Below are 15278 nucleotides of genomic sequence, written 5' to 3' on the forward strand. Positions count from 1 at the left end.
TTTTTTTATTTTCCCGGTAGAAATTGTTGACCCAGTCCGGCCCTGAACATTAGTAAAAACTTACACTAATTTAAGCTGAGAGAGAGATAATAATATACAGAATAGAAACCCGTATTACTGCCGCCACGACGCGACGCACAAGTATTAATAGGCCGGATTCCTGCAAATCCGTTACGTCACGATCGATCATTGTCGATAACAACAAAAATATTAAAATGTATTTTTCAAGAAAAAGAATTAGTTCATTCGTACAACGCTATCTCTCGGAAACTTTTAATATCATAATTTTTATCCCCGTTTTTCCCTATGCCATGGCTTATCTGTTTATTCTATAATCAATGATAATACTAAATACTAATAAAACTACTGACAATTTATGTTTATTATTATTTGGTCACTATGCATTCCTTTTTTGCTTGCTTCACTTACGTTAACTTATAGCAACCACTTGGGTTGTACCCACGGTTTAAGATAGAATGGTTGGGCGACGATTCATACAATCCCACAGTACATTACGGCGGAAAAGTTTCTTATCAAATAAATGTTTTTACTCACTGGATACTAGCGCTTCCAGTGCCAACATGGCCTATCACTAAATGATTTGTTAAAAAAAAATACATTGTAAAGTTCTTCTACGTTTTCAATCATAAAGTATTATGAAGTAGGTACTATATAATAATAATTATTTTAATTAATAATTATAATATATTATTATTATTATTTAATAAATTTAAAGAATATCAAGATTACTGTGGTTATTTAGTAGATCGCGCCACGGGGCAGTGAGTTTTTCATATTTTTGATAAGAAACTCTACCGCCGAAATATCAGACCTCGTCGCTTAACCATTCTATCTTAAACCGTGGTTGTACCTTAGATCATATACAATTGTATATGATCTAAGGGTTGTACCTACTACCTACCCAAGATGGATATATATATATATATATATATATATTATATATATAATGACATCCCTCGCGGTGCTCTGGCTATGTATATATATATCTACTACCTTTTGATCTGCCCGAACCGCGGAAGTTATGTAACAAAACCGCGAGCTGAGTACCAGGGTACCATGCACTAGTGGTTGGGTTTCTATGGTTTTCACTGGTCGCGTTAGGTGCATTGGGTACATGTATATCTGGGTAGCTGTGGGTACCTTATAATAATAATACAAAAATAGTAATAATAATAATATCCATAGTATGACCTCCCTCGCAATCCTCGGGCTACTAACATCGTTTGATCTGCTCACACCGCTGGTTTAAACGTAACCAAACCGCGAGCTGAGTATCAGGGTATCATCCACCTGTGGTTGCGTTTCTCTGGTTTTTACTGGCCGCGTTCTCGTTAATGTGCTGACGAGTGGTCTGTACATCAGGTTTGCGGCGGGTATAAGACGCGCATTGGTTCGTAGTACCCACGCACATAATTTATATTATGAAGACGTCTATAACTTGTGCCACAGAATATTATTCATATTATGACTGCCCTCGAGGTCCCCGGGCTACGAACGTCGTTTGATCGGGCCGCACCGGGGATTAAAAATGTACCAAAACCGCGAGTTGAGTATCATGCGCTGGTGGTTGCGTTTCTATGGTTTTGACCGGTTACGTTCTCGTTGATCGGTCAGGTATATCTGTGCGCACGCAACTACATTGTGTAGTACGCTCGTAATAGGTTCTCAATGTTTCCATGGACATGATTTATATTATTACGGTGTCTATAGTTGTAACTTGTACCTTATAATAATAATGATAATAATAATATTGATATTATGACATTTCTCGTGGTCCTCAGACTTGTAGCCGTTTGATTTGACGCATTTGACCACGGATTTAAATGTAATAAGCCGCGAGCCGAGTATAAGGGTATAATGCACTGGTGGTTGTGTTTCTATGGAATTCATTTTTCAATGATCGCGTCCTCGCTGATCGACAATCCAGCAACACAATATACAGGTGTCTAGACATAGGTCGGCGTTCTAATGCCGTGCTGGTCAACTGTTTGAGGCTGCAAGGAAACCGTACCTGTAGTCTCTAGTCGTTCATTTAAATCATGTAAATATTTTGGTTTCATTAGCAGGCCTAATGAATGAAGCACATCGTTAGAATGAACTATCTACTGATTGGGAAAGTGAAATTGTGTTCCGGGTGTTTGACAGACTGTCTGCTTTAGTGATTAAAAACAATTGAGTTTCCAGTACACGTCTATTTTGTACTGGGGTATACATAATATATACATGTATATTACAATGGTTCGAGGATAGAGGAAAGTTCCACACATTGCAACAGTCTCAGTAGCAGTTACGGCAAAATGAACGGCGTTGGCAATACCACCACCTCCAAGACAAAATAATTTTACCTCCATCGCTGCAGAGTGTGGAGACCTTTAGGAGTTGATTCTATATCGGCCAGGTCTATATATATAAGCGGGCCGATACGGGTAGTGGTACTTGGGACGTTCAGGCAAAAGCGGGTTCCTAACTCTGTACAACGGTGGTAATAATTATGATTTAAAATAATAGGGATGGCTATAACCCCAACCAGTGCGTGACTTAGTAAAAGCGGCGCGGCGGCGGTGATGGCATAACTGAGTGGTGAGTTACGCCCGGTACGGCGAGACTTACATAAGTAGCCAATTGGTGATGGCCCTGAGAAGAGATAGACATCCTCATTCGTTTGAGTCGTCGGGCGTCAGTGACTCAGTGTCCACAGCACCATACATCCAGCGGGTAGTTTTCAATTGTCGAAATGTCGAGTCGCTATTATAGTATTTAGCGATATACATACTGGGTGTCGTCGGGTGCGTCGTTTGGACAATTATTGTTGGCGGCGCAGTGTTGTCAGTTAAATCATGAATTGCACCGGTAGATTGGTAGTCCTGCATTGGATTCGTAAGCACGGTAACAGTGTTGAGGGGTGCGACTGTGTCGTGTTTGTAAGTGGGCAGGACACAGGTCTACGGAACTCGTTTACGTTCGAGTCGTACAAGTGTGTGCGTAGCAAATTATTATTAGTAAGTTATAATGTTATACTCCTCTGGCACCCGCATTAATCATTTTACGTACATGAATGCATATGTTATTTTAGTATAGCCATTGGATCAGAATATTCAGAACCAATTTATGAATGTTGATTAGGTATACGCCTGACAAAAATATATGTACTTCCAGTCGTTCGATTTTAAAAATGTGAAGATGTTTGAATGCATAGACAAGTTTACTTTGCATTTGTCGGAGCACTATTGCAAGTTTAACACAATTTTTACAAGAATTTACGTTTACAGAACTACATTTTACGAATTTATTAATTTTTAATATTAAATATATTTTAAAAATATTGTAATAACTCAAAAATAAGATAAATATAAATGAGGATCCTGTCTATAATTATATTAAGATCTGATGATAACGGTTGAGTATTTGTATGATTCTATACACTTATAAGTGCTGGAGAATAATACTGGATGCAAATATTAGAATTACGCTACTACCTCCCTCCAGGTGTTCTGTAGGCTCCCGGGGTCGTGTATTCGAGAAAATTAGAACAAATCGGGGGTGTAATTTGGTGGGGGGGGGGGAACTGGGTATCCAACGGTACCACTAACTTAAAAAATGTTAACAATTGGCCCATTAATACTCCAATGCGCCGTCATAATTAACTTATACATTACGATTTCATACACAGGAAATATAAATAAAATATACATTTTTTCAAGTTTTTGTATATTTTTGGTTTATCAGGTTTATTGATTATATCTTATTTACCTTTTTTTACAAATAATAGTAAAATTACTTTAGACGGTTGCTTTACTTGCTTATAAGCTTTTAATTCTTTGAATTGCTAGCTGCTTAAAAGTTGCATTAGTCGTATGAGTTCCCATTAGAATTATAAAAAGGAAGAAAAGAATATTCACATAATATGTTCGCATAGGTTACCTACATTTTTATATATATAAATATATATATTTTTTAATAACCTGGTGAAATGTCAAAATTGGCCTGCCTAAAAGTTTGCACACCCAGAAAAAAACTGAAATGATGCCCCTGGATCATATACACCTTATAATTTAATTGCATGCAAAACGTGCATATAATGTAATATAATGCAGTCAATAAATCTATTTTGTATTAGAGGCCCTACGTGACTCTTAACTGCTTCCGGCTTATGCTGTAAAATAATGGAGAACACACTGATTTTGCTCGTCACAAGGAATCCAGTTGTCTGTCGTAATATTCGATATTTGAAGATTGTTGTTAAGGCTGAAGCTTATTCACTGGCTAAGTGACGACCCAGAGAGTGATAGGCGGCTCTATCAAAAGGTGGTTTTGCGCATCCGACTATCCGAGAGGTAGATTTCTCTTCGGCGACACGAATCTTTTTCTACTTTTCTTTTCTCTGGCGCATGTTAGAAAGACATACTCCCTACGCTTTACTCTTGCAAATATCCCGAATAGGTAGGTGCCGATTTCTTAATAGAGAATAGATTTTGTTGGGGTCTGGAGATTTCCGATTTCTACGTGTGACAGTATGGTCGTTATTTATTTATCTGTTACATTTTATTTAATTTCTATAATTATGTGTCATCATATCATTACAATGTTAAAAATATGCTTCAACCATTACAAAGTAAATTTGTTTACCAATTCAAACATATTTCTTTTTTTTAAATCTAACCACTATACGTTCTTTAGTTTTTGTCAGTCACTTAAGTTCCTTTTTTATTAAAATTGTAGGTAGTTTGCAATTCAAGTATTCAAGTGTTCAAATGTTTTTTTTTCAATTTGAGATCTCAATTTGAATGTATTTTAAAGACCGCTTTCGAAATTTTACTTCCTTAGTAATATACGTGTAAAACATGTAATTGTGTAATTTTTATCCCAAAACAGATTTTTATCATCAATTAATGAAAATCATACTTACCTACCTAAAATTGACATAATTTAATATTTTTTTTTCAATTTATTGAAGACAGTATTATTCTGAGGCCACATTGATATTATACAGTGCATTCCAATAATAAATATATAAATTGTTTATTTGTTTATCAGTAGATTATATTATTTTTAAAAATTATGTGTTATACCTAAATGCATTAAATTGTCATGTTAACTGTTAAGTACATCTACGAGGACTGAATAGTTCATCAAATACATTGCAGGTAGTTGGATGGAGATTGTAAGGCACAGGGTAACACGTGCATTGGTTTGTGCGCAACTAAACTGTGTTGTTATTCTAGTGGTGCACTTTGTACACGTCATGGATATAATAATAATAATAATATGAACTCCCTCGTTGTCTTTGGGCCTTGGCTACAAACACCTTTTGATCTGCCTGAACCGCGGAGGTTATGTTATAAACCGCGAGCTGAGTAACAGGACACCATGCACTGGTCGCGTTCTTGTTGCTCGAAAATAGAGCTGCACGGTAGAGAGTTTGATCTGCCTGAACAGCGGAAGTGAAGGATTAAAACACGAGCTGAGTACCAGGACACCATGCACTGGTCGCGCACTTGTTGCTCGAAAATAGAACTGCACGGTAGAGAGTTTGATATGCCCGAACCGCGGAGCTTATGTCATAAGCCGAGAGCTGAGTACTAGGACACCATGCACTGGTCGCGTTCTTGTTGCTCGGAAATATAGCAGCACTGTAGACCTTTTGATCTGAACGAACAGTGGAAGTGAAGGATTAAAATGCGAGCTGAGTATGAGGGTATCATGCACTATCATGCGTTTCACTGGTCGCGTTTGTTGCTCGTCACTTCAGTAACACGGTAGACCTTTGGATCTGCTAGAACAGGCGAAATTGAATAATACACCGCTGGTTGAGTTTCAGGGTATTATGCACTGGTAGTTGCGTTTCACTAGTTACGTTATCGTTGCTCGGAGACAAGTAAAAAAGGAAGCACTCATTTTTTTAGCTTCATTTGGTTTATCGTGTAGGCCTAACGAATGAACCAAATCGTTAGACCGAGTGATCGACGGATCGATGAAGTCATAGGCTATCTTCTTTTGTAAGTTTCAAAGTCAGTAGTTGAATAAATTTTCATAACTCAACACTGGCGGTCTACAAAATTAAACTTTTTTAATCATCAGAATTGAATATACATTTTTATAAACCAATTTTTAGTGCTGATTTCAAATCTGTAATTAGAATTGTTCCATTAACTTTATTGTTTTACTTATAGTTATTTCATTTTTCAAAGGTAAAGTATATATTTTGAAATAAGTTACTCAATAAAATGTTCATTTTACTTGTTTCTTTTCAATGATTATTATCAGTGGACAATGATATTTGAACATATTATGCTATAAATTAATTTTAAAAAATATTTATAATAAACTAGTTAAATTAAAAAGCTATACAAATTAAAAATAGTTTACATATTTAAATATTTAAAAACCTAACTAACTTAACCTTAACATAAAAAAATCTGTTTTCTTCAGTTGAAATCATCTCTGATGAAATTTTTACTAAGACCATAGTAATACTCTATATTTATATTTAAAACATTTGTAAAGATTTTAATAAATTATCAATTCGTTACTCTGAACATATATACTGGCCTGTTTTTGGTATTCAAAAAATTCTATGTAATCTCGACCTGTAACACTATTCACTCATATAGTCAATATGTATAATAATATATTGTACCTTTGTCTTCTAAAGCTAAATTCACACTATTCGGTATATGTATACTGTATACACCCATACAGTGATCGAAGTGGAGAGGGTGTACGGTGAAATGGCATCCCTCCACTTTTTATAATTCACATTAATTATCCCTCTACTTATTTTGTAAGACTTTTTAAGTGATATATGAGAACTATTTAAATTATGAAAGGTATCCCATCACTTATTTTAACCCACTTCGACCACTGCCTATATATATATCACCAGTCACCACTCTCCCCGACGTTATCACGGGCTAGATCGACCCTGGTGTGTATATGTATATATGAATTGCAAATTAATTGATTTTGGATTTCGTCTTATGCCGTCCCCGATAAATATTAAGTAGTTTATATTTAGTAATACTCGTAGGGCCTTTCTCATTTCGAAAAAACTTGGAGGTGTTTCAGTATCCATTTTTGGCTCGTACTCAATGTTTGTTCACTTTCAATTTCTCCAGGTTCAGTTGTTTGTGAAAAAACATGTGAAATACCTTCTCCTGTAAAATTGTATTTAGTAGGTATATGGTATATTATCCTATATTGGGGAGCATTAAATATTCATAAAACAAGTATCATATCATCTAATAAACAGCAATAGTGAATGCTATATGTTATTGTTATAACTTATATTATGGCTTCATTGATAAACTAGATAATAATATTAGGAAATTTATGTTTGCATGACGTATGGTATAACGCCGGTATAGGTTTTGTATATAAGAATAAGACAGAATAAATAATATTTATTAACTATTATATAGACTTACGTTGGTTGTGAAGTCACGCTCGTGCATACTGCAATGCCGCTGTGGCTTATACCAAAAACTTGTATAGTAGAATTAGTACCAATATAGGGTTTAGAACTGGCAGGACACTTTTTATTTAAAAAATATTAAAAAAAAATCTAAAAATGTAAAAAAACTCAGTTTGCATAGTCGTATACGGCTGTTCTATAGTTCTGACACGTTTTCAATACTCAATCGCTGAAAATCTGATGCATTATCTTCTGTTATCCTAATTTTCTTATGAAACTGCAAGTTCAATTTTCTGATCATAGCCGCAGATCGCATAGCATCGGTCGCCGTTTCTAAGGACTCGAAATGAACCGGTGTTAACTGAACAAGACTCTGTAACTCTTCTTCAATGTCAACCCTGTTCTTCCAGATTCCCGGAGGGAGCACATCCGATATCAAATTCTTCTCTCCATCCACAGTTTTGTCATATAATCCCGAAGTCACAGTATTGTTGTTTAATTGAATACCCATTTTTCAATTGTTATTAGTCAAACTTAACACAATATCATGAAAAAGTCAGAAAATGGAATAACTGTGTCAAAATTCTTAACCCACGATCGTACACTAAGTATAACTGCAGTCGAATTTTATTGTATTATTATGTATTAATAATAATATTCATGACAACAAAATATAATAGTATATTGTCAAAACATTATTTTTTACTATCAAATTTATTCGTTTATTATTATAAATGTTATAGGTATACATGAAGAAAGCTATAGTTTATACGAACGTACCTACCTAGTTAAAATATAAAATGAGCAAAATCTTTATTAGGTTAGTATAGGCAGTGTTGTAAAGTATTGGAGCGAAAGTATTCAAATACGTATTTAAAATACTTTCTCAGAGTATTTGCCTTAATAATATTCTGATTTTTAGTTTATGTATTTTTATTTTGGTCACAAAAAGTTTAACATTAGTAGGTCTCAAATCTCGCTGGATGGGTATTAATCGATTTTAATCAACAAGTAAATAAACGTCCTGGTTCGATTCCCGGCCAATGACATAATTTTTTATTTATTTATTTTTTTTGTTTATCAAATGGCATATATAATATTAATATATTTTTAACAATAGCACTCATTGTTCATTACCAAGTCACTATATTTATCAAATTATTAATAGTTATCTATAAAATAATCAAACACAGTTTTCATTGATGTACTGCATAAATGCCTTGAATATCTTGGGAAATATTTGAAAATAAAATTACTAGGAATTTTTATTTTAAAGTTATTTCTAGAAGTATCAATTAAATACCGGATTTCCTACCAAAAACCTCCATTGTCCTCAGAGCATCTTTCTACTTGAAAATTTGTTTTCAAGCATAAAAATAAAATTGTTAGAGAAATTAAAAACACACATATTTGTAATATCAATACATTCATCAATGAACTTAGAATCTAAAATGACTTTAAAAAGCCAAAAATGACATCTTAGGGAAGTAAAAAATATTAAGTGTTAAAATAAGTAAAAACAATGAGGAGTAAAAGTTTTAAAATGTAATTCATTGTTTTGAATTTAAATTTTTATGTTAAGAAAGTAGTGTTGAGTAATCTGTCTTAATATATTAATTACTTAGTATAGATAATAAATACAGTTACATATGTTTATGCTAACTTAGAAGTATAAATAGTATAATCCACTATCATAACTCACTGCTTGTTAGTTAGGTATATCATGAACCATGGCTAGTATAGTAGTATAGTACACTATAATCTACATTTTTATGTATGGTACCACTGTAATAGTTAAATGTACCTAATACGTTTTTTACTGGTTACTAGTTTATTACGTCGAACTCACTAATGTTCTAATCTATATGACTATTATATTTTACAGTCTTACGCACCCGACCACCCAGGACACCTACCCATCGATTTTGGCCTCTGAAAACCACCTTCGCAGCACCCCACTGATTGGTGCAAATGTGCAATCCATATAATATATTAAATAGATCGTGGGTACAATATGACTACAAGAGGCAATAAACTCCTAGAAATTCGTGTAATATGCGTTCTTATAAGCAGCCGTGGCGCCGAAGTAACGTACCCGTGGCGCCGTTTATTTATGTAGTGTAGGCCTACCCGCTTATCGGTTGCTCGGTGACATACCAATTACGTCATGACGATGCGTACGTTTGGTCGTCGTTGTTTGTTTCATCAACAAGATTTAACTAGTTTGAAAAATTGCCGAGGTTTGCTTAGTTTTTTAACCCATACGGCGTGCATGCCGTAGATGTTTCGAACACTTCACGATAATTTTATCCCTCCTATATCGTTTAAAAATGTAGGTACTTATATTATATATATAAATATAATAACATAATAATTCAATAAATCTAATAATGGTATACACTAACGAGTAACGACATTGTAATACTGCATCCTAAATATATCCTAAATCAACCATGGTCTCCGAAAAATTTGCAAAAATGTACGACTGCCCGAATTAATGTACCTATATTAAATCGAAGACTTAAGATAAGATATAAGTACTGGAAGCGCAAAAATAGAGCTCTTTATCAGTATTTCGACGATCCAACATTTGTTTGTAGTGGATTAATCGAACAAATTCCAATAAGCACAAGTTTTTTGATTATTACCTACTTAATGTAAAGTAGGTACTTTTTATATGGGTTTAAATAGACCTACTTTTATATATAATATATTATTATTAGAACGTATTGTACCATTTCGTAAATAATTATTTTTTTAACTTTAATAGTGATTTTAGTTTATTGTTTATCATTATGTATGTGCATCAACTCATTATCATTGTTATATCTTTGATGTAAATGTAAATTCAACCAGGACATTACGTATAATAATAACTAAAATAACCAGACACATGACCAACACAATAACTGTTATTGTCAATCATATAATATGGATATGAAACGTTACTAATCACCCGATATTATGTATATATTACTAAAATATTATTGGCTACATGCGAACATCTGTTTTTTGTTATTTTTTTTTTATCTTACAACTCGTCCGTATTAATTACAAGCTTTGATAATTTGATCCAATTTCTGTTCGTATATTTAGTATAATATGGATATTATAATTGATTAATAATATCGAATTATTTGATTATATAAGTAATAATATTTGGAATTAGGTACCTGCAGATTTTTAGTTTTCATTCATTTTCTAAAGATTCTACTCGTTACTCGATAAATATTAAAATCTTATTAGGAATGTAAATTATTTTATTAAAGAGGATTTCTAATGGTGTATATTATGAATAAATTTTTTAAATATGTGTAAGAGCATATAGTTATGCAACAATAAAAACACCGCGATCGTGGTGTCCATAAAACATACGAACCCGGAGAATCTAATAGCTGACATAGGAAGTTTTAAATTAAAAACCTTAACAATTTAATACTTCCGAAAAATGTTAATTGTTCTTTTGACAGTAACTACTAATAAAAGAGTTGTATTTTATGTGTGTTCAATGATATTAATGGTCACTGGAAAACATTAAAACAACTTACTGCAGTATTCTGTTGTTTCCATCAAAAATGAAAAAACATTGCACTTTTATGGTAAAACTAACCTTGGTATTTTTTTTAACTAAGCGATATTAGAGATTTTACAATGCTATGTGAAAAAAAAAGAAATTGATTGTTAGTTTAACATTGTTATTGAGTAACATTGTTTTTTTTTATTGAGCAAATGTCAATCATTGAAAACATTATTACAAAATATGTTTAACTAGGTTTCTACCTACTATACATCCTTTGGCGGAATTAGGGGCAGTAATACTTAATAAATAATAATATTTAATCTACACAGCTGAGGACTTTGTATTTTTTATTGTGTTTGTTTTGACCTTAAAAGAATTTGATACTAAACTATTGTATCGTACTTGAAAATGTCCACATAAACGCTTTCTCTTCCGTATTTAGACCGAGAATATATTATTATTTCACAAATGATTTATAGTCGTATTTTTCGTACATGCCCTTGAAATCGAATAGTTTTAACTATGACAAATAATATTATTACGTGGTGCAGTGATAACGTTTTATATTCGTTAAATGAACTGTAATCGTTTAACTTTAAACAACAATTATGTACTATTATATTGTGACTATTTCAAGAATTTAAATAAAGTAATTTTGTTTATTTATCTTTTATTTTTTTAGCAAAAAAACATATAATTAGTTCATTCGATAACAAAACCAATTTTACAATTTATTGTTTGAGAATGAATTTAAAAACATTTTACGAAAGCGTAAAATAAATTTATTGTCCCATTAAATAAGAATATCGATGAAAAATATTAATAGATAATTTTGGTGCGTTCCGAATTTAAAAAGTTTACCACAGACGGTTTTAGATCAGGTGAAACAATTTCGTAACGAATCTAATGATACAAGTATTTTATGTTGTATATGTACGTTATCGACGTATATTATCGTACAAATAACAAATTATACTAAACATGACTAGGGTCTATAGGGACCCGTAAATAAAAAACTTTATACAAAGAAAATAGCAAATTAACTTGTCGAAATAACAGACAAGACTCAAAGAAATCAAAAATACAATTAAAGACTAGCGCCTAATCTAAATCTAAATAGAAAAAAAAATATTGATATACCGTCCCCAGGGTCCGGATTGGTCATACAAGGATAATACACAAGTACCTAAAGGTCAGAAAGAAACCTCCCCACTTCTCCAATTTACAACCTGCGGCATTAACCTAACATTATTATGTAAGATCCAATGGTAGGGATTCTCAGAGGATTAACCTCCCCTTTGGAAATGGCTTATTATGTTATGAAATATGTATATATTCTTATAATGATATTATATTACATAACATATATCTTAAAATCCAAAAATTACAAATATAAATTAATATGTTTATTTTGGTATCAAATCATATCTATATATAATATATATTATCTATATCTAATGTTACATGAAATCCATTTTGTACTAATTAAAATTAAATTTTTTCTGAAAAAAACTGCCTCTCCCCTCTTGTTTCAGATTTCTAGATTCACGCCTGCCATGACAGTTAAATACATAATAACAGAATGCTACCAACATATTAGCGATCTCAGAAAATACTACATCCTACCAAACAAAGATGCAGCAATGCAGCATTAAGCGTGAACACAGAAAACATCACCAATATCATCAACTTCTTGAGAGAAATGGAGTTGTATAATCAAATTTTACTTTGAAAAAACAAACTTCATTTGTAACCATTGAACCATTTTATAATTACACAGCTGTAACTGTCTTATGCAATTGAAAACTAATAACCTCTGTCGTTAATGTTTATAACGATTAATTCGAAAAAATAAGAATAATTTTAATACTTGTCAAACTATTTACAATTTTAATTATTGTATTAGTAATGTTTTGAAATTAAATTCTTCTACTAACACATTTAAGTATGCAATGCAGCTGTAGTTGTTTGCCTTCTTACACAATAGTAGTTTATCACTCCCAATTATAAAATAAAAAATAAACGTCTGAACGGTTAATAATAAAGAAATAAGTAATAACGGTATATTTTAAAAATACTTATCTGTACAATATAATATTTAATATTAGGTACATAAGTGTGTCCCGCTGTTAAACGACGTTTATAATAATTATATAGGTTCGACTAATTACCAGACGGATTGTTATCTCATATCATCAAAATTTCACTTGACACATACATTCTATATGTATAACATTGTTTTACCACGACTACCTAAGAGGTGAATAAAACAAAAAATGATCAAAACTTTAGCTGTTGATATAGGTGTGCGTATAATAGGTATCTGGAATATAGTGAGAATACGAAGTTTAAAAATAAATAGGTACATTCAAATAAATCGCATAGGTTTCAGGTTTTGAGTCCATTGCGTAAATTCCGACGATTCTCGTAATATTATTCCATAATAACGATTATATATTATAGTATTATTGTGATGATCGTCGAGATAGGTTTCTTGCCAAAAAAAAAAACACCTGTACGACGACCAAAAACCAATGTTGACACCACAGGAGCGTTAAAAATCACACTTTGGACGTATTATCGCTTAATAACCGTATCTAACCTAACCTACCTGTTCTAGAGAAACATTTAACGATAATATTCTTAAAATGCGCCAATTATTGGCACATTACCGTATCCCTGCAAAATGCAAATGATAAATACTGTGTACTTGGACTGTATCGAGGGTCGGCATTTTCGTATTCGTCGTTATTAGCAATTTTCTTATATTATTTTTGAACCGGCGCAGCATGACTGTGCTTTTTTTCTATTTTTATTCGAAAAAAAAACTCAATACGATTGCGCACTACCTAACCGAAAAATATAATTGTCAGATTTTACTTCCCGGTAATTTGCATTTGGAAAAAATGGAATAATACAATAATGGAATATCAATTAGTCTGACGCGGTGGTCAGGTATTATTGACAAATTTCATTCTGAATTCAAAATAAGTAAGATACAAATTTGATTCAAACATTACCATATAGTAAATACGACATTTCACCATGCATAATTTTGCATATTTTAGACGTTAGTAGGGCATATAAATGAATTTTTTTTTTGAATACTTAAAGAAAAATTACGACTTGTTATTTTACACTGAAATATTGTAATTATTTTACAATATAAAAAATAAATTGTAATAATATCATACATAATTATTATGAAGGTTATCTATTTGGTTTTTTATACTACTATGAAACATTTGCTTAAATATGTATTTTTATAAGAGCATTTTCTCATATTACTTTTTGCAGATAGGTAAACCTTTCAAGACATAAATCAAATTTGCAATTCATATCACGAAATTTTGGTTCATGGCTACCAATTTTTTAGTAGAAAATTGCATACATATTTCATGGTGTTTTTCGAGCATTAAATTCACAGCTCTGGTTAGTGGTTGTTATACATCATATCCAGTATATAATAATATTATATACTGTGGAATAGATATTCCAGTGTCCGGTATATGTACCACAGTACCTACCTATTATATCGCCCGTGCAGGTATAATCTCAGGTTGTCCATCGGTAAGTCGTCGTTTTGCACTTATTCTATCGGAAAGAGCAGTGGATAAAAAAAAAAATCATCCATTGCCGTTTTAGTGGAGTTAGTTGAAGGCAACTTACTATACAATACGTCGAGTAAATACACCATAGTGCCTCAAATGTATAGCCCACGTGTACACCATATTTACCATTCCCTGCTGGACTTGCTGACCCATATTATCCCTTTATATACCCCTAAGCCTAATTTTCTCGTTTCTTTAGTACTCATTATAATATATAAAACTCCGAGTGTAATTCCTTACTAATAACCTTGATTATTATTATTATTACCATCACCTTTCGTATTATTGTAGTCGCCACCCGATGCCGACCACAATTTATATGTCACAGAATACTCGGCACTGTGCGTAAGTCCTGTGCGAAAAAATACCTTTGCAGTTTGCACCTCCCTCTCAAAAATAATCTTTTAAAATTTTGTCGAGGCACCAAACCTTACAGCCCCACCCTAACGCATAATAGGTATTCTATAGGTCAGGGATAGGTAACTAAAAGTTACTAGTGGGCCAATTTTTAGAAAATTAAAATCAGGCCAGAGCATAGAAAGCAAAAAAAGGGAGTCATTCAAAATATACATTTTAAATAGCATTTATTTTGTTTATAATGTAATTTGAAAATGTAGCACGTGCTAGATAAAAAAGGCTCGCGGGCCGTGATTATAGATAATCACTAATAAGATATTATTACGATTTATTAGTTATAACTATAGTAACTGTCAAA

This window comes from Myzus persicae, unplaced genomic scaffold (genome assembly GCF_001856785.1).
Source record: "Myzus persicae strain clone G006 unplaced genomic scaffold, MPER_G0061.0, whole genome shotgun sequence".
NCBI classification, from domain to species: domain Eukaryota; kingdom Metazoa; phylum Arthropoda; class Insecta; order Hemiptera; family Aphididae; genus Myzus; species Myzus persicae.